Source organism: Corvus moneduloides, chromosome 2 (genome assembly GCF_009650955.1).
Source record: "Corvus moneduloides isolate bCorMon1 chromosome 2, bCorMon1.pri, whole genome shotgun sequence".
NCBI lineage: Eukaryota > Metazoa > Chordata > Aves > Passeriformes > Corvidae > Corvus > Corvus moneduloides.
In genome coordinates this window covers 116,507,629-116,528,025 of record NC_045477.1, presented here as the reverse complement: position 1 = coordinate 116,528,025, position 20,397 = coordinate 116,507,629, and the positions used below count along the sequence as shown (strand labels likewise).

Below are 20,397 nucleotides of genomic sequence, written 5' to 3'. Positions count from 1 at the left end.
CAAAATGTTTGAGAGAGAATTTGAGTAAAGCAAATTTGTTTGAAAAAGAAATTGAGGTTGGAAAGGTAGGGAAGATATTCCTGCTCCAGCTATTCTTGAGTAGTAAGCAATGCTTGGATCTTTTACCAGTACAATTAGCCAAATGACAAAGGTATGTTTCTTCACCCACTTTGCAAAGCAAAATCATAATTAAATTTATTTTTAAAAATCTGGAAATATGCTTTTAAAAACATTTTTTATAAACGCTCTCAAGTCTTCATTCTTAACCATAGTTGTCTTTAATTTCTGCAGAATTCATGAGGTATGTCCAGTTCCTGTTCAGAAAAATTAAAATGCTTTCCAAAACATTTCTGTTTCTGTACACGCTCTGTACTTGTCTAGTGAATCCTGATTCTTGCCAATAGTCCAGAAATACGCTCTAGCTGTGCTTGCTGGAATTCAGGCTGGTTACAAACACACAGGGAAGATAATGAGCATCAGCTGTATTTTCAAATATTTTCTGTTTGGATGCTAGCATGTATTCTGTTCTGGTTTGTGCAATCAACAAAATTCAAAATTAATTGCAGCTGAGCTGCAGTTTCTGGTAATTCATTGATCCAAAGAGAACCTTTTTTGCCTCTTAAATGCTGGGGTTTGTTGTTATGTGAATCTAAAAATATATGTCACTGTGATATAGTAAATAATGACCCTGGTTGGACTGTTCTAGGCTGCCTTTCATGTTAGAATGACAAACCTGTATCCTGCCATAGCTGTAGGACATGGGTAAAATCCCTGTCTTTGGGTCATGTGGGTTTTGCTTGGGCCAGCTTGCATCCTTTGCAGATCTTGCCTAAAATATTTTTTTTCTGAAAGCAAGATTCGTGGTTTCTGATCCCACATTCCTGTTCTTTTGTAGTGTCCAGAGTTTTCTGCTAGTTTGGTAGGTACATCAGAATCTTGGGCAATCTTTCCACAAGTCAGCTACAAACATTCCTCTTGGAGTTTTTCTGCATGTACTGGTATTTGAGGGATTGGAGATGAACATGGTTTTGAGCTATAGGCAGTGGAAATTTGCAAAAGTAAAGATGTGTTAGCAAATCTTAATGGACCTCCTAAGTAATAGGTTGGGAGTGAGAACTATAGAGTTTAAAATGAGGGGCATATTTTTGATCTGTAGTGTATATATGTCTGTATATTCATAATAAAATGAACACATAGCATAAATCCTGTCGTCTGACTGGTCTTCCAGCTGAAAAATTAAGCATGGAAAAAATGGTGAAGCTGAAGACCAGTGACAAACTGCCACAATCTGTGCTGCAGTTGTAAAAACTGCACGCTGATCTCCATGGAAATTTTCATTCTGACATCTGCATTAGCAAATAGTTATGAGTAATACATAAAATATGTAGAAGTTGAGAGATCTCCATAGGATGTCATTATGTGGGAGAGTGTTCAGTCCAGTTGTACACAGTGCCAAGCAATGGCTGTTTCCCAGGGTAAGAGTTGCTTCAGAAGGGGAAAAAAGGAAATAGATTTGTAATCTTTTTTGAGTAAAGAAAACATTTCGAGAAAGACAAATATTAAAAGAAACAATTAGGTCTACTTGATACAAAGGCAGATGGAAATACTTGTGTTTGGAAGCTATCTTGTAAAATATATCTTGGCTAACACACACAGTAGAACACTGGAGCTTTTTAGCTGCTCAGTCAAGAGAAGCATGTAAATTTACATAAGTCTAAGACCTGAAAGTCCTGAGGAGACCTCTGAACTTGTTTCTTCCAGACATTCTACATTTTATCTGCTGTTCGAGTTCTACCATCTCTACCATCCGTTTTCTTCCAGTATATTACTTGTTTTGATGGAGTGAGTTAGGTACAAGCAATAAATTGTCTATACAGTTACATTTTAGGTAAAATCCACTTAATAAAAACTCTTAATGAACATATTTATATGAATTAAATTTTATCTTTAATAGTGCATTGAAATTTCTTCTAGTTCTGTTTTAAAACTACTACGTGTATAACTGGTTACTTTAGGAGAAAGACCTGTGTTAACCAGCTCTGTGTGGTACTGCAGCCTGAGCACTTTCTGCCATGGCATCTTCCAGCTACAAGTCTTTTATTTTAATGATGACACTTACCAGGGGCAGTCTGCTCACACTGTATATATTGTATGTATTTGATTTCCTGATACGAATCCAACCAACAAATATACACAGTGACAGTGAGTAAATTGGCAATGTAAGCAAAATCCCGGTGATCCATGGTAGGTTTACTTAAAATCTATGACACAGATTTTCATGGGAGGTTGTTTTTTAAGATCACTTTGTATAGATTTATGGTGTATTTCTTGGTTGGGGGAGGGGGTTTGTTCTTTGTATTTATTTTGCCTAAAATATTCAGTGGTCAATTTTTTTTCTGTTTTTTGAAGTTGCTGTAGAAGGAAAAGCCCAATTGCAAAAGAGACTGGTGCTGAAAAGTAATGTTTTGTTGTTTCAGAGTGCCTTAGTATTTGTTAAGGCAGTTAAATGAGAACTTAATTTTAATACTTCACATAACTAAAAAAAAGATTTTACAGATATATTCTAAGTTCCACTGAAAGCTTCTTGTAGAGTCAGCAATATAAACCCCAAGCTTTCTTGATTTCCTTTAGAAGACTAATTAAATAAAGTTAAATTTTAAAAATACAGTTTTATCTACTGTGACAGAACCAGTTGCTGTAGCTTTCTTAATGTCTGTCACTTTTAACATTGCCTGTGATACAATTTACAGTTGCAGGTCTTACTGAAAATATTGCCTTAGTTTATAGCATTACAAGTAGTGAAAATGACTTCTGAAATACTACTTTGCCTGAGCAAAGTAGATTTTTTTTCTTTGCCAAATCAAATTAGGAATTGAATCCAAGTTGCCACCACAGAAATGTTCATTACAACATGTATGTGTTACACATCACTGTTTTCAGGTCTGTACAGGTTATCATTGCTGTATCCTCTTCGGTCCTCATCGTTCTCTTTGAAAAGCTGTACCAGACTGGAACCTGTGTTTCCAGCACAGGGTTGGCTAAGTGGGGTGGCATGTTGGCAAAGAAGCTTTTAATCTCTGATGTTGTAGTTCTACAAGAACCAGTCTTGTGCTGCAGAGTGATAGGGCAGCCACCATCTCCCCACCTCTTAGAAGCTTATCTGATTGAGGGGAAAACCAGTGAAGGAACTAGGATTCCCTGGAAATGTAGGATGCTAACATCTAGGACCATTAGATGCCACTTACATCTGTGCAGTGTGTGCTTGAGTATCACTGCTTTGCATCTCCTCCCCTTCCCCCCTCAGGAGGATTGAACAGCTCCTTGCTGCTGAAGGGGAAGGGAAAGCCCTGTTTCTTCATTGCAGCTCCCTTACTCTTCTGTCCTGTTGCTTCATTTGCTTTTATTTTGGTACTTTTTTTACCTTTGGGCTGATTTATTTTAATTCAAGTTGGGGAAAAAAGTGAATAGAGGACTTGCACCCTAAGTCTCCTAGTCTTCACTGTCTTTTGATTGGCTTGCTTCCTTTTTTAAATGCACCTTATTTCAAAACCTGTTAGGGTTGAAGAGGAATTACCTTGTTAAGGGGAAAGCACAAGTTTGAATTTATTCAGTTGAGAATTTTGATACTCCCTTTAGAGGAAGATAATCCTGTATGCTCTGTGTTTTTCTAGAATGTGAGACAAACTGATGTGAAGGTGCTCAGAAAACAGAAGAGATTTTCACTTCTTCTAAGTGTCTCTGTTTAAGACACAAATGTAATCTGGGATTGTAGTGGGAACTATAGGAGCACATACTGTAAATAGCCATGGTTGCTACCTCAGTTCTTGCCTAAATAGCTCATAGGCATTGTTCTGGGCATTTTTTTGCCCTAAATTACAAGCACCCTCACTGGAGAAAGTGCATGCACAAGGTAACACAACAGAGTGAGAGGAGAAATCCTCAAATCTTATCAAAGCTGCAGTAGCAGCTTATTTGTGTTCCTGTCTACTTGGTAGGACTAGTCAGCAAATAAATACCAATTAAAAATTTGAAAATATGCATTTCATTCTAGAAATGGTCTGGACTACTAGGCTTTTTGCCACTGATTTCCTGGTTTTTGGTCATGTCCTGTTCTGTTGGTGTGCTCTGTCTGTATGATTAACTCCTCTTACTCTGGGCTACTGAAGGTACTCATTCAGCTCCTTTCATGTCATTATCCCCTCTTTCCCCATCACATACTCAAATGAGGAGTTTACTAATTTGGGGATAATTCCAATCAACTTAATTCATTGTCAGTTAACATACTTTTAATAACTGATTCTGGTATTGAAACAAACACATACAAGCTTAGGCAAAAATCCCTTGCCTCCCCCTCCCTGGTCTTCATCCCACTGGCCACATGTTGGCTCTTTCATTCCTATGTGAAGACTTGGTCATTTGCTGATGAAGGGCACTGTTTTGTTCATTGCTTATCACTTTGTGGTTTATAACACAAGAGAATCTTCTACCTTGGTTCTGTTGTGTTTAGTAACTACTGAGGAATTATGGTCTGTACAGTAACAGTAAAAGCTATTCACAGCTTCAGGGCATGTTAATCTGCATTGCAAATGCTGGTCTGAGGACTGAGGGCACTTTACATGTGCCAAGATCTTTGGAGGAAAATAATCTTTTAATATCTGTTCTGGAGTTTGGTTTTTTTAATATAAAAATAATTTACATTTTGAAGCCTTTTTCTGTCTTCCATATAGTAATAACTACTGTAAGAAAAATTAGTTTCTTCAATGTTATAAATCCTGATGGGGAGAGAAAGTCTCTTTATAAAACTGTGTCTCTTCTGGGTTAGTATTTAGAAATGTTATGTCGTAGAACAGAGCTTTAGAGCTGTTCATGCTGTGATGACAGTTTGTTTGCTGATAGGAAGGCAGGTTCATATCCTGAATCAAATCTGTATCCTCATGTGGCATTGCAGTAACTGGATTTCTCCTTGCTCTCAGCACTGTACTTCACTATCATCTTTGCCTCTTGCAAACTGATTGCTGGATTTGCCCAAGAGAGAAGTAGGTCCTCTGAAGAATGTTGTGTCAGGTGAAGAGGATTCTGCAGTTCTTTGTTTTTCTGTATTTGTGATTACTCTTCTGAATAACAAGCCTTGGACCTTCAGTACCTCTGAATTCTTTGTTGCCTCAGTTTGAATCTGTGTTTGTGATTGTCCTGGTTTGTCCACTGGCCCACAACAGAAATTAATTACAATTGGTCTGGGTCTGAGGTTACTTGTAACGAGTAGGAACTGGTAATGTGGGGGCACTGGCTTTGCTGAGATAAGGCCAATTTCAGGATTTGCTCCATGCCTCTTAGAAGATTCTGCCCTCGTGTATCAGTTGGCACAAAATTTCTGAGTTTTGCATCACCCCACCCTTGCCCCACTTATGTTTTGTAGGTGCTGGATGGCACTTGTGCATAAGTTTTGTTTTGTCCTTCTTGTAATTACTGAGGGGAAGTAGGAGTTCCTTACCTCGCCAAGTGAACTAGGATCTGGCTTTGTATCCCTACAGATTGAACTTTCCACTGCAGTTGTCTGAGACTGTGAGAGCTTAAGGAATCTTGTTTCTTTCATAGTTGGATGGAGCCTGTCTGGCAGCAGACAGTCTTGCTGTGTTAGTAGTAAGTTAATTGGTATTCACTTTGACATTTGCGTATGGGAAAAGTTGACTGAAGAAGGGCCCGATTCCTAACAGGATTTAGAGATTTTAAGGACTACAGTGTTGTAACATTTAATTTTCTTTGCAATGTGATATATGTTGTTACTTGTTTGTGTAAGTGGAGATTTTGGTAGCTGTTGGTTCTCTGAAGTGCTCTGGGAAGGACAGAGGAGCAGTTTTGTTTGTGTTCCTCAATTACTGAGGTGTAAATTGTCATTTTCTCTGGTCTGGAGGCTTTTGCACAAAGGCTGACCCAGAAAAATGTTCTGAGGGCTGGTGGTTGGCTTTGGTGGGTTCATTCTCTCCACCTGATGTTTCCAAAAAGTACTGTGTGTTTCAGGGATCAGGACTCAGGAAAGCTTGTTTAAACAGGCCAGCTCTGTTCTTGGCCTTGCCTTAGCCTCCTGTCTGGGCAGGGCTCTGGTGGATCCTGTTGCGACTTCATGGCTCTTTAGATCTTGAAAGATGATAAAAGTGAATGGTTTTTACCCTTCCATCTGATGCTATTGTGATGCATTATTTCAGTGTCCCAAGTTCATTCTCCAGTAGATTTTAACCATTCAAAGAGCAATCAAACTTCAACTCAAAGATCAGTTATTGCTGAAGGTTTTGTAACTTGTAGTATCAGGTGAGTACAGTGAGCATGTGTTGTAGTAGTAAAGGATATCTGTATACTAGAAAAAGAAGAAAATTCTTTAACTTTTAAAATAAAAAAATTGAAGCTTTTGTAAAATTTTCTTACAAGGTTGGGAGTTTTTTGTGCTTATTAATTATACTTTGTATAGATAATAGATTTGTGTCTCAAAATCCTTTTCCAAACTAGAGATGATGAATCAGATTTCATGACTACCAGCAGGCTACTGGTTTTATGTAATTTTTGTCATGTGAATCTTATCAGTATTTTAAAGATAAATTTGTGGTTATAAAACAACAAAACTAAGAAAATAGTCTGTAGAAGAAATGGTTGCTACATTTGTGCAGTATTTGCATTTATGCTTCCGTACAGTTTTCATTAACGTATGTTGTAACTGTCCTCAAAGTTTAATTTGACGTATAACTTATACTTTCGGTACATGTGATTTTGCAAAAACTATTAAAAATGGGTTATGACAGATGTCTTGTCTGCTTTCATCATTCTTTGATTCCAGTATTCTTTGCTAGCAGCACGCAGCGCTTTTGTGTCTACGATTGTTCTTAAGTTGGCACAAGTATCACTTGAATAATATTGCTTGTGGTAACAAAAGGCTTTTAAGTGGATTTCAGTTTCATGATTTTCTGTGGCATTTGGGAAACAAAAGAGAAAAGACAATTTAATTTAATAAATTTTCAAGAATGCTGAAAAGTTCAAAGCTTTAAGCTCAGGTTCAATGCTAAGGGTTCAATGTTGTAAAAAATTGTGTTGAGCTTCATTCTTTTTTCAGCTTAAGAATGTTATGATGCAATTTAGTCTGTTTTTAAATCCTTCTTACCTGGGAATTATGAATAGGCTATCCAAACTGACTGTAATATGTAGTATATATAAATATATATAGAAATTGTATTAATTTCTCTGTGCTCTGAGGCCATTTTATTTCCTTAATTAGTTGTTCATGAAGGAAGATTTATGCAACAGGATGATTTAAGCAGCCAAGTCTTACTTCTCTGTGGTAAATGGAGACTGAGGTACTGTAGCTAATAAGAAAAAACAGGTGCAGTAATACAGCTATAGTTAGAAAGCATTTGGATGTGCAAAACATGTACAGCATGCTTTTATTATCTGTCCAGGTTTGTGAGCTCTACCTCAGCACCAGTCCAGAGCTGACCCTTTGGAGAGTATCAGCCCCATTTTCCTGGCACTTCATTTCAGGGGTTGTTCATTTACATTTCCACAGCTTGTGTCTAGCTGGGCTAATAAATCCTCAAGAATCAGGGTCCCTGTGACTTTGAAGTGACCTTACATGGAGCTAACTCAAGTCCATCATGGTTTATTAATCCAGGTATTGACTGGCAGAGACTCTTCTGTATCATCATGCCCTGAAGCAGCAGAGCTGCTATGCATATACTGCATTTAAGCTCATAAATTCTGCTAGAACCTGAGCTGATTTTTAATTCTGTTGCAGATGCATATACAACCTGCATAAACAGCTCATGGATTTGCAAATTTGAGGTTTTATGTCAAAGTCACAGGTGCATAATTCATTTCCTTTCTAGAGTGCAGTGTTATACCCCTCCCTGCCTTGGTTTCTTGTCTTCCTGCTGCAGCATTCTGGAAAAGTGAGAACTAGTTGTGCAGAGTGAGACACACTGAACAGGTTGCTTCACCAAAAGAGGTTTGTGAGGGGAAGGAGGTCGTGCTCAGAACTAGTGTTTGCTTCTTCCTTCAAGGAAGGGTGGGGAGAGCACCTTGTGCCACTCCCTGTGCTTCAGGTTATTTTCAGAATCCGGACAAGGCTGCGTTCAGCCTGAGAGTCATGCTGTCATGTTAAGAGATAGTCTTAATTTTTGTTATGCAGACAGGAAAGGTTCTCTAAAAAGTCTGTGGAATGGGTCAGGGCCCTCTTAACTCAGCTTTACGTTTCCATGTATCCCATCATGCCAGATATTCTTTATCCTAGACAGAGATTTAACTTGTGAGGAAAGGAAATGTGGGTTACTTTTAACAAAAGAACCCCACTAACAGTTTCTTACAGTGCTCTTGTAAAGCTGTTTAGAGGATGCAGATTAACAGTTATTCTTCTAATGTGGGCGTCTAAAGTATGCCAGTGGATATATGCTTTAATAATTTCATATTTTTGCAAGCTTATTGTTGCTCTTTCACTTTAGAGCAAGAAAAATGGGCATAATTTATAAAGGTTTGTTCTTACTCTAGCAGATCGTTTTGGATTTGGACACTAATGAAAGAAATTTGAACAAATTTGAGTCAAACCTTTTAGCACCTGAGAAAGGCTCATTTAATTTGAGAGGGTTTTATATGCAAGTACTTAAACAATCTTAGCTCTGTCTAGCAGGAGGAGCAATCCATTATTTACGGCTGGTTACTACAAGGCTTTATAGGTCCATGTCAGTCCCTCAAAATACCCTGTGACAGAGAAGGAAATTCTTGTGTATTACAATGTGATTCTTGCTGTTGGCATCACATGAAAGTTCAGAGGCAGTGGGAAACTTTATCAAAAGTTAATTAAAAAGCCATGCATGTGTACTGTTTCCAAGTCCAATCTCCTACTTTGATACAATTTCCAAGGTCACAGTTTTTTAGATAATCAAAATGTTTCTAACTCAACTTTTGCTAAGTATGAATTTTAGGTATTTTTTGCTTATCACCAGATAATAAAGAAGGGAAGTGAAATATTATTTGCTTAATGCCTGGATAAGATTAAAAAAGAAAACTGTCTGTATTGGTGAAGAAAAATTGTCGTTTAAATAACATGAGAAGTGTGTGAATATGAAAGAAGATACTTCTCTGATGACCTGTAATTGTGCTAGGACTCAGTTCATAGGCAAAGTTGTCACTGGATTGGTTCTTTATGGGGACATGTTACCTCTGTCAGCTTAATTTATTTTACAAAGAAAAGCATGAGGGACAGTTTGTAAAGATTTGTGGTATTTTCAGCCTGTTGTAAAATCAGAGACAGGTCAGGCAAGTTAAAACCTTATTCCTAGAGCTGTGACATGAATATTGCTAGAAACAGATTTGAGCTCTGTTGCACTGCTTACATCATTAACATCTGATTTCTGTGGAATGAAAGGAGGGGGGTGTGTTTTAAGAGCATTGGTTTCAGAGGCTTGGAGGAGTATTGCAAATGCACAAGCAGAAAAGGGAAAATGTGCTTCTTAAAAGCATTATAAACTTGGTATGCAGAAGTGCTTTATGGATATTTGGTAAGTAGCAAAGGGACTAGTTAAAACTTTGTTGGTTTGTTGGTATGGAATCCTGAAAGTGCTGGTAAAATACATTCTGTAGTGAATTTTTTTTGATGACTGAACTAAGACATGCACACTGGTTTTACAAAACTTGCTTTATAACATGCCAGTTAACAAAGAAAACAAAAAAAAAAATTCTATGACTTTTGGTAGCAGTTGCGAAGGGAAGCATGTGCAGAAGTGGAACAAACCCAAATTAAATTTTTTCATATCCTGGATTATTACTGCTTGAGAAGAATTTTCTGGTTCCTGACATTGTCCTGTCACTGAACCAGAAAATAAGTTTTGCTAAGGTAGTTTTCTTCAGCATTCAGACATTACTCCACTACAGGATTTCCAAGTAGAACAGAATTGGCATCACTCTTAGAATTGCCAGGTAGTTGTCTGTTACTCAGGGTGCACTGTAGGTGCTGTTTGTGCTGAGTTCCATGTGCTGTGCAGGGACTTTCAGAATTCAGCTGTCCCTTACAGCAGCATTTACTGCAGCTTGTACTATTTTACCTGAGAAAAACTGCAGAGTAACCTGAGCTGTGTGCCAGCGGAAACACTGTCAGTCACTGAGCTACGTGGCACTGCGGAATTAAAGTTGCTTTTAGATGCTGGTTTTGCTTGGGTTGTCTAGACTTGGGTAAAGTAGATGATTTCCTTTCTAGCATTAGTGTGCAACTGGTTTTGTATTGGCTGTGCAGAGCCCAGCAGTTCAAGACCAAAGGAACTTCAATCAAAGCAAACAAATACATTTTGTCTGTATGAGGAGCATCTTAGGCAGTCAGTTCCCTCTTCTGAGTGCCTTTGGGCTGTTCCTGACTGTTAAGTTCAGTAGCAGAAGCAGTGTGATGGATTATTTAACCCCTCCTCGAGTAGGAGTTACAGACAGTTTGTCTAGACCAGCTGAATATGTTATGAATAGATTTCCTTTGTATCTTTAAAATACCAGAGTTTTTCCTGTAAAACTGAGATTCTTTACTATTATCAAAAAGTGAATTTGCCTGTCATTACATTTAGGTAAAGGCGAAGTCACAGAAGAAAAGACATTTCAAACAAAAAAAAAAAAAAAAACCCAAAACCTTCAAATGTTAGAATGATCAGCAAGAGAAATCACTTAATTTTTCAGGATCAGCTAACATCCTTTTCTTGATAATGTTCCGTTGCCTCCAAGGGCACTTACTTGATTTAATGTCATTACATTTTAGTACATGAGTACTAAAAACTCATTTAAAGGACTGCAATGTCTATAACCTTTAGTTAACCTGATCAGCCTAAGTGAATTCTGGCCAAAAGATGTAAACGTTTGGCATAAAAATGTTGTGCCAATCTAAGCATAACATTAGTAATAGTGCTTTTAGCACTTTCTGAGATACTGCATTACCTGTATTGCCATGGCCAAAGGCTGGAGAGAAACCATGAACACACACATACGTGCACACACACCTGCAGCAAAAAGAACCCTCCAGAAATGAACAAATGTACAAAAAAATGAAACAAAGAACTCCACTCTGGGTAATTAACCTTTTAAAAAGGAGAAACTCCAGTGATTTAAACTGAACTACTTGAAGGTTTTAGCTTTCTAAAGCTTTTTGCTGGACTTGGTAGCAATAAATGCAGACTGTGTTAGAGTTTATGGATTGAATGAAGAACTTCTGGCTTATGTGGGCAAACTGTGTTTAGATATGTTTTGGCTGTGCCATACAACTCTGTGTGTGCAGTACAGTACTGGTGTGTGGCCATCAGCTGCAAAGGGCTCTGCTTAGAGGTAGAGCAGAGACTGGTCTTGCACAGAATCTGGATAAAAAGGCACTTAGCACTGAATGTACCTTAATTATTTCAGAGTGGCATCCTTTCTTTGTTCTTAGGCCTGAACTGTGGGTACTAAAAAGCTGGAAGCAGAGGAATTTTCCAGATTTCTGCAGCATCCTGTGAAGTTTTCCTTTCTTACGTAAGCTAGCTGAAAACAGTTTGAGGTTTTTGTAAACCAAGACTTTATCTTGCACCTGTGAATTGTTTTCCAGTTTGTTATGGTACCTTGGAAGGTGGTTTTGAAAGGAGTGTTGTAGATCTCAACCAATTGTTCTGGTAGGTGGTTGATCAAGGGACCAATAATACCATGCCACTCTTGCGAACCAAGTTATATAAACGAGTTTATAATTAATTAAATAATCCCATTTTACCCTGGACTTGAATTCTGTGTTGTTCTTCTCACCGTTCTCGGTACAACAGCGACATGAACTGTACCCGTCATTAATCAGATCAAGGGTATAGAACTGGCCAAACACAAAGCTCTCAGCAGCTGAATCGATGCAGGCTCCATTCGTGTTCAGCTGCTGACTCCACGCAGATTAGAGCTGGAGCTGTGTTGCCACCTAGTGAGAAATCTGCAGGGACACATGTCCACGTGGAACTGCACAAACAGGACACTACCGAGGGAGAACAGAAATACCATCTGACTCACAAGTTCATCTCTCAGTTTTAACTTGAGGTTCAGTTAAATATATAAAAACATAAAACTAAGGCAATTAGCATGTCTTGATAATACTGTGAAATCTGATTTTCTGACTTTACTCTTTGGGAGAAGGGCAGCAATGTACAGACTGTTGAGATTTGACATATTGTCAAATGTTTTAAGCCATTGTTGCTGTAATCTGGCCATTTGTTTCTGTTGCTGGGCTGTCAACGCTGTTGTGCTCAGAGATGTTTGTGCAGGTTCCCAGGACTTGCCAGAACCAGTTTGGTGGAAAGACAGCTCCAAGGGGGGGAGGGGAAAAGATTGTTTGCAGTTGAGGTGGATCGATTCCTCGATTGTGTTTATGGTGCAGTTGCACAAGCATTGCACCAGCATGAAGGGAGGGATGGAGCAGGAGTGGAGAAGGAGCTGACAGAAGAGGGAACAATTGCTGCATTTAGTGGGGCTGCATTAAGTGTTAGTTTTCACTTCCAAGAAAGCACGAACTGTGTAACTTTATGAAGTCACGGCCTTCTGGTTATTTCAGTGAAATCCACTGTGACCATACAGCTGAGAATTTTACCAGTTCAGTGCTCCAGCCAGTGTGTAGCATTCTTTTATCAAATACACACCATGTGTCCAATTGTTTCTGTTTTATTATTGTTAGGTTTTAAAATTTCACGGCATATTCTGACAGATGTGCTTCTGCACCCACCATTCCACTTCCCTCTGCTGGAGAAGTCGTATCACAAAGTGTTTAAAATTGTGGTTTGCAGTGTAAAAGCCTGTGGTCTGTGGTACTTGGGAAGGTGTTGTGTTTCAGGCTGTTGCACGGTGCTGGGAAACAGGTGGAACATGGGATTTAATAAATGTGGTTATCAGTAGTCAACCTGCTTTCATAACTTGATTGATCACAACTTGAGAGTCAATGACTATTTTCAATTTCCTTTCATTAATTATTGAAAACAGTGCAACCTTAGGAGAAAAGTGTTTCAGATTCTACAGCACAGCTTGCAAAATGTCTTCAGCAATTCCATTTCTGTACAGAATGCCAAACTCACGACAGAGAAAACCTTCCTTACTCCTTTTTAATTTAGTTTATGGAGTTTGTAACCCTACTTCTAATTATTATGTTCCTTCCTGGGTTTGTGAATTGCTTCAGAAGCTGCTACTTTGCTGCAGAGAGAACTACCAACAGTATTTTGAAAGACAGATTGTGCATCTAATTAATTGAAAAATAATAATCCAGAAAGTGTTGCTTTCACATTCCTATGTTCCCTCTTTCTCTTTTCCCCTAGCCCTGAACCTGCTGTTGAGTATTAACCAAGAGGACCTAGAATGTGGAAAGTCCTAGATGAGAGATACCTAATCTTTATTCTTCCTTGAAAAATGTTAAGATTTTTTTTCAAAGTGATGGGTGCTTTGTAAAAAGTTGCTAAAAGTTATCATTTAATTAAATGAAATTGGTTTAGATTATCTGCAGTAGGCAGCTGTTAAATACTCTTTTGGGCATTCTTAAACATTTTTATTAATTCAAGTTGATTCATTTCCTAAAATACACCATCTTATTTATGAAGCATTGCTTATTTGCATGTCAGTAAAAATGAGGAAGTGAATAAACAGAGGAAGAGTTGCTGTCATGGACACAATTATGCAAACCAGCTTACACTGTGTCAGATACATGATTCTGGACAAGTCTGGTGGATGTATCAGAAGCTGAGAGAAAAGTGGGATTTTTTCACACCCAGTTTCATGTTCACCATAGCTGACAGAGTATAAATTGAGGAAGGAAATTGCCTTTTAAGTCTCCCAAGACACCCAGCTCCAGCTAAAAAGTCATTAACATGGTTATATTTATGGCCTAAGACTGAGAAAGAATAGAGTAGCAAATGAAAGTTACTCAGAATTTAGGAAACACCTGTAAAGTCTAATTCCACAAAATGAAAATTTTCGTAGGTTTCTGCATGGAGATCTCAGAAAGGGAAATATTAGCTGTAACTGCATTTTGTTGGTCTTGCTTCATGTCAGCATTTTGTTTCCAAATGCTACAGTAGCATTAAAACAAAAGATACTGACAGGAAATGGATTATCTCACATTGGCTCTGTACTTGTTGATTGACATGGTGCTTTTATCAAGGGCGACTCACAGCCACATGCATTTGTTTCTTTTTGGTACATGTTTTGAGCATGTTTGCTAAGGTACAGATTGATTATGCAACACAGATTTGGTGACAATGGAGACACTTTCAGGGAAAGGTGTGTACTTGTGTTTTGCAACATCCTAAGCAGCACTAAATGCTGCTTTTCCCAGCCTTATTTGCTTTCTCCTTCCATATTCCTTTTGTTTCTTTTAAGTTGACTTCTATAATTGAGGTTGCTCATGAGCCATTTCACATGCTAAAACTACAAAACACTGAGCCATTGGAGACAAAAATGATTTTTTTTTTTTTTTTTTTTTTTTTTAATCTGAGTTAACACTGAAATGGTTTGGTGTGTGGTGTGACAAGCTGCAGGCTGCTGTACAGTGGAACAGAGGGCAGGAATGTGTGTGGGATGAAGGGGGAAACAGGCAGCAGTTAAATCAGCTTGGCTACTGCAGAGCCTTAGCCACCCCAAAGTGTGTGGGAGGAGAGGCAGGAAAGCTTTTAGTGCTTGTTGAGGCAACAAGTCATTAACTGGTCGGATGTATCTGTGTGATGAGGAGTTGCTCGTATGTCCCAGCAAGACAGGCAGCGCTGTTTTAGTTAAGGGAAAGGGGAATACTTTCTTGTGGAAGAAAAAAAAAAATTAAAAAGAACAAACCTTTGGGGCTGAAACATTGCTGTGGTTCTGTAGTATAGGAGTTTCACTGCCAATGTCAATACAGGATGTTCCCACCTCCAGCTGCTCGTTACTGTTGCAGTGTGTTGGCTGTGCTGAGAGCTTTTATGACTTCCCTGATGCATTATTAGAGTAATAAAGCCTAAAAGTAATTTTCACAGAGCAGCAAGAATGAGCAAAGAAAGGAGATAGGGACATTTTTAAAGCCAGTTTTTCCCTGGAGGTTCACCTGGGTTTGAAAGTGTGACCTCAGGTACAGCATGATTGGTTAAACCGGAGTTTGGTGATGTGCAGCATGTTCCACAGTTCTGTTAGAGGATGATTTGAGGCAGAGGTGTGTAGTGTCTACTGCAGAAAGGGAATTAGACCTGGATTAAAGAGAAGTGACAAGTTTTTGATAATGGGAGGGTGCAGGGACAGCTTTTGTGGGAAGAGGCTCAGGGCTGTGGGTTCCCAGACAACTCCAGTGGGCAAAAGCTGAATCCATGAGCCTTGTGTGTGGTGCTTCTGTGACAATATTTTTCAGAAGGGGTAGGAAACACTGGAGCAAAGTGTAGGGAGTGTGGAACAAAAAGAGGGAACACCACGGTTAGGGAAGGAGGAGATTCACCATGGCAGAGCAGATGGAGGACCCTTGCTGGAGAGGAACCACTGCAGTGTGCTGAGCATGGTCCTCACCCCTGCACCCCTCAGAGCTGGGGGCTGGAGTGAAGGAGTGAAATTTAGCGCTTGAAAGGGGCGAGAAAATTTCTTGGTTTCATGTTTATCTTCTTGCTTCCCTCTACCCAAATCACTAAGTATTTGTTTTAATTGGCAAAAAATAAGTTAACTTCATCAAGGCTGTTTCGCTGACAATAGTAGCTGATAAGCAATCTTTGTGTCTTCATCTCAACCCATGAACTTTTTTGTTCTTGTTACTTGTATTTTCTACCCCTGCCCAGCTGAGGGGGAGCCTGGGTGGGAGTTTGACATTTAGCAAAGGCTATTAATCCACAGGACAAAACCTAGTGTGTTTGTAGGGTGAAACAGCTGGGGCTGAGATCTCAGGGTCTGCCTTGTCCACACTTCACATGGGGCATCAGGCACGTTTCCAAGGCACACAATTTAGCTTAGTTGTATCTGGAAGAATTCCATTTGGGTGGTCAGGAGCTTCTCCACAATGCTCACCAGAGGATGGTTGGTGAGAATGACATAACCAAGTGAACAAAACATACTGATTTCCCTTTAAAACTTAGTACTACCACATGTATTTAAATTATATATAATCATATCTTGCTGTATGAAATATATAGAAGCATTTTAAGCAAGAAGCTTACTGATGCAGATACTTCCTTTCAAAATACTGTCATACCCAAGCTGTGGCTTGAGAACTAATCCTTTAAAGGACTGAACCTGAAAAATCAGACTGGTGTATGTATAAAAATGAATTGTGTATACATAAAAATGACATGTGTCTTCCATCTTGCTAAGAAACTTGGAGCTGTCTGTCCCCAAAAAAGATGGGGCTGCCACAGTCTGTGCATATCACTTTTAAGATAATGAAATGGTGCTATAATGCAGGCTGCTAGAGAGCATCTAATTTCTTCCATGAGTATACTTTGAAAGTATGTTCAGTGCATTTGAGATGTTTTAAAACCTTGGGTATCAGATTTTGAAAGGAAATCAGGTGTTTGCTAGAATTGTCAGAGATGTATAGGATATTAGGTTGTTAACTCCCATGGGAATTTTAAGTGATACTCATGTTTTATGTTTTCTATCAAAGACTGATATATCTTTGCGATTATTTAGAGCAGTTATCTTTTTTAGTGCTTCCAGCAATTCACTTTCAGTGTTGCTATCCACACATGAGGCTGTATTTTCTCTGTGTGGTGATCATGGCTGGGAATTCTCTTTTCCATCTTAGAACTTTTCTTCCTTTTTACCGAAGTCTGAACTTTGAAGCAATTTTAACAACTTTAGCGCCTCTCTAAATAATTAGCCAGGTCTAAAATGGAAACTTTAACATGTCTCCAGTTACTAAAAAAACCTCAAAGTTTTGTAAACAGACTGAAATTCTGGAACATTTATTGGTAACAGTTGTGTAAAAGGATAGCTTGTAAATGCTTTTCAAATTATGATGTGTGAAGTATCAGCCTGTGTGCTAAACAAGTTCAGTGGAACATCACATCTTTTTGCCTATTTCTGGCTGTGTGACAATACCTTTCATGCGGCTGGCAGAGAAACCTCTAAAGCCTGTGCTTTTAAAACTTGCACTTCTATTTATTATTGCTGTTGTCAATTATGTTTCATTTTGGAAAACGTGCTGACAGGGAAGGCTTAAAGAATGAACCAGAAAGTAATTTCTTCAGCTATATCAAGAAGAGAAAAATGAATAGATGAAGGGTTCAGGAGAATTCAAATGAAGTTAAATAGTAGAGCAAGTAAAAGATGGCAGTTTGGTTTAGATTCCAAGATTTTGTTTGCCTATGGGTATGTTCTTTCAGCTAAATATTTTTGTTTATTTGTGAAGGAGACTATTGTAAATATGGGACACATGACCGTTAGCAAATGACACATCACCTCTTGCTGCTTTTAAAGCCAGCTTACTCCACTGGCAGATTCTAGAGTTGTCCTGTATCTTTTGTAGGTGTCTGGAATATGAAGGGCTAATGTGGATATGGGATGTGTATCTGGGACCCTTATTACTACACGACATGGCTCAGATACGCAGCAGAGGTTTAGAAAACTTAACAGGAGGTAGCAAATAGTTCAGACAGTGTTACACTCAGAATGATGCCACAGATAATATTGTGGTTCACAAGACAATGGGATTTTTTTTTTAGGAAGTCCTCAATCACCTGGTGCAGCCAAACATCTGCTTGGGTTTGTGTTGCATTCAGAACCGGAACCATATCTGTGGGTACTTGGGATTTTATTTACCTCTTGAACCTGTGGAGGTAAAATTTAATTCAGTCTGGTAAAAGCATTTGATAAAGGATTGAGTAGATGCTGATGTCATTTTTTTAAGTGAAAACAATGAAATGTATGTGCCGTCTCTGCCTTTTCTCCTTCTCCCTCTTCCTTTTTACTGTTCTTAGACATGACATATTTTGACCTTTGGGTCACAGTCCACATGTACTTCAGAATCCGTCATCTCTTTTCAGCCTGTGGCTTTGTTGAATCAGTGTGGTACATACTTGTCTGTCTCTCTATACCTAGTTTTCTTCTTCTTAATAGGCCTACAGCTGAACAAGTCCCTGCTGTGTTTAAAATAGGACTTTGTTCTGCTCTTAGCCCCAAGACCCCTTAGTCATACAAAACCTTGTTCTGTAACTTCTGTTCATTTGTTTTTCTGTTTGGAGATTTTATTTTCCACTTTGTTTCTCCTTCCTCTTGTGCTGGTGCTCAGTCTGTGAGCAATTGCTGCTCTCATCCAATATTACACAGAGGAATGAGGGAAATGGCAGCATATACTTTCTTCCTTTCAGTTCTAATTCTCTTCAATAAAGCTCACAAAATATTAATAAAGGAAGCAGCCAAAATAAACTATTTTGAACACAATTTTTGCCTGTAAATAAAGCATAACTTTCCTGTAATTTCCTGTTGGATATTTTCACTTGGCTTTCCATCTGAAATAGGTATCAGATGCCTTGGTGAAATGTGGTAGCATTAAAGTTATAAAGTAAGAGACAAAATAAAAGCAGCCTACTTTCTGAAGATCATAGTTATTCACAGAATCACAGTTTTTCATTCTCTTACACTGCCCCTCGGTGTGTTCATCTGTGATCCTGTTTAGGAAGGACTGGATGTGCACTTGAGTGAACCTCTGCCTAGAAAAGGGGTGAGAACCATTTAGTGTGAAATCATTGCCTAACGTGATGGAAGGGAAAGTCACAGTGGGGCTTTAGTAGTTGCTCTGCATTAAGGTGGTGTAAGAACTGATAATATGAGTATTTTCAATAGTGTGAGACATACTGCTGTTTCCTTAGGTTGTAGAATTTCATCTACATAAATAGATATACAAATAAAGGACAAATTTTACATTAATTTCTTTAACAAAATGTCTTTGCCATCACTGAATGATACTTCTTTTTGCTGTTCTGCTTGCACTTCCTGAGGTGCCATTACATGATGGTTTCTAAAGGGTTGCTCTGACATTTTGCTTTTAGATTATATTTGCAAGGTTGTGAGGGAGGAAACACATGATGCATGTGTAATATGAAGTTCTGGTAACAAAATATGCACTTTGTGAATCTGAACATTTTTCTTGGATTGAAATTCAGTCATTTCCAAACTCTCAGCTTTTCTTTTGAATTTATAGATGGCTGAAAGAGCCAAAGTCTATCATAAATCTGAGTTACCTGTTAAATGCTTCACATGAAAGAATGTTCATTTTGCTGCTTGCATTTTTCAATATTACTGATTCATGCTAAGAATATAAGAGGGCACATTAAAATAGGGCATTTTAAATTTCTTTGTAGTGTAGCCCAATAATATGATTAATAGTCTCAGGCCAAGAAATCATATTTTTATTGCTCCATAAGTGCATACGTAGGTCATTCTTAAACAATGACCAATTGTATGGAAAGAGAATAGAAAAGTAAAATGTCTACTTCAGAATTCAAACTGATCTTTTCCTCACTTATCAAATTATCATCAAAGCTATTCATTCAAGATTTTGCTATTCTTTCTAGAATACAAGTAGATAAAAAAAGTTTTAAGGATGGTTAAATAACAAAAATACCAAATAGTTTCAACAAAGAAGAAAGAAAATTAATTAAGTGTGGTGGTTTTTTGCATTTCTTTATCTGTAGAAGGATTGATTTGTGATCAGAAAAAGTGGGAATGCTGTTTAAAACAAAATCTCTCAAGGTTTGAGGGATTTCAGAGTGGTTTCTTTTCTTTTTAGTTGCAACTTTTCCTGCTTTCTTTATTCTTCTCTAGAGCAGAGATGCAAACTAATATATGCTGATTAAAATTTATGCCAGTGTCATTTCATATATTGTGATTTTAAAATAAATATTATTAAAGAAGAGAATACTCATTATTAAAGAAGTAAGCAGCAACAAATTTAAGCATAAGGAAAATACTTCTTTACTTATGAGGGTGATCAGGTATCACTGTAGGTTTCCTGGGCAGGTTATAGTTTCCACACTTGGACACGTTCAGAGCCCAGCTGGGTGTGGGCTTGGACAATCTGCTCCAGTTCACCTTGCTTTGAGCAGAGAAATCCGAGACCTCCAGTTATTAATAATAGTTCTGTAGTGCTGTTAAAGAGCCTGTCTCCTGCATTTGGAGGTAATTCTGCAGTGGAGTTGAATATTTAGGATGAAAATCTTGGTGTAGTCTGCAACCTTACATTAAAGGGACTTACTTCTATAGAGTTCTTCAGACTATGACCAATGAGGTCTTTTATTAATATATGAATTCAAGAATCTCTTAAGTTTTGAGAGCTGTGTAAGTATTTTAATTAAGCATAATTAAATATCATCTTGTCAGTGTTCTTTATAAAGATTAATTAATATGTTAGAAATTTCAAATGTGCCCATCTTTCCAAACATTGTGTTCTAACCAGCTTGA

At 38.1% G+C, this 20,397-nt stretch overlaps 1 protein-coding gene across 14 annotated transcripts in view; it reads left to right on the top strand.

Moving 5' to 3' along the window:
* CASK (calcium/calmodulin dependent serine protein kinase) overlaps positions 1-20,397 on the top strand; it is a 190,370-nt gene that overhangs the window by 61,212 nt on the left and 108,761 nt on the right. The gene's annotated exons all lie outside the window — the stretch shown is intronic.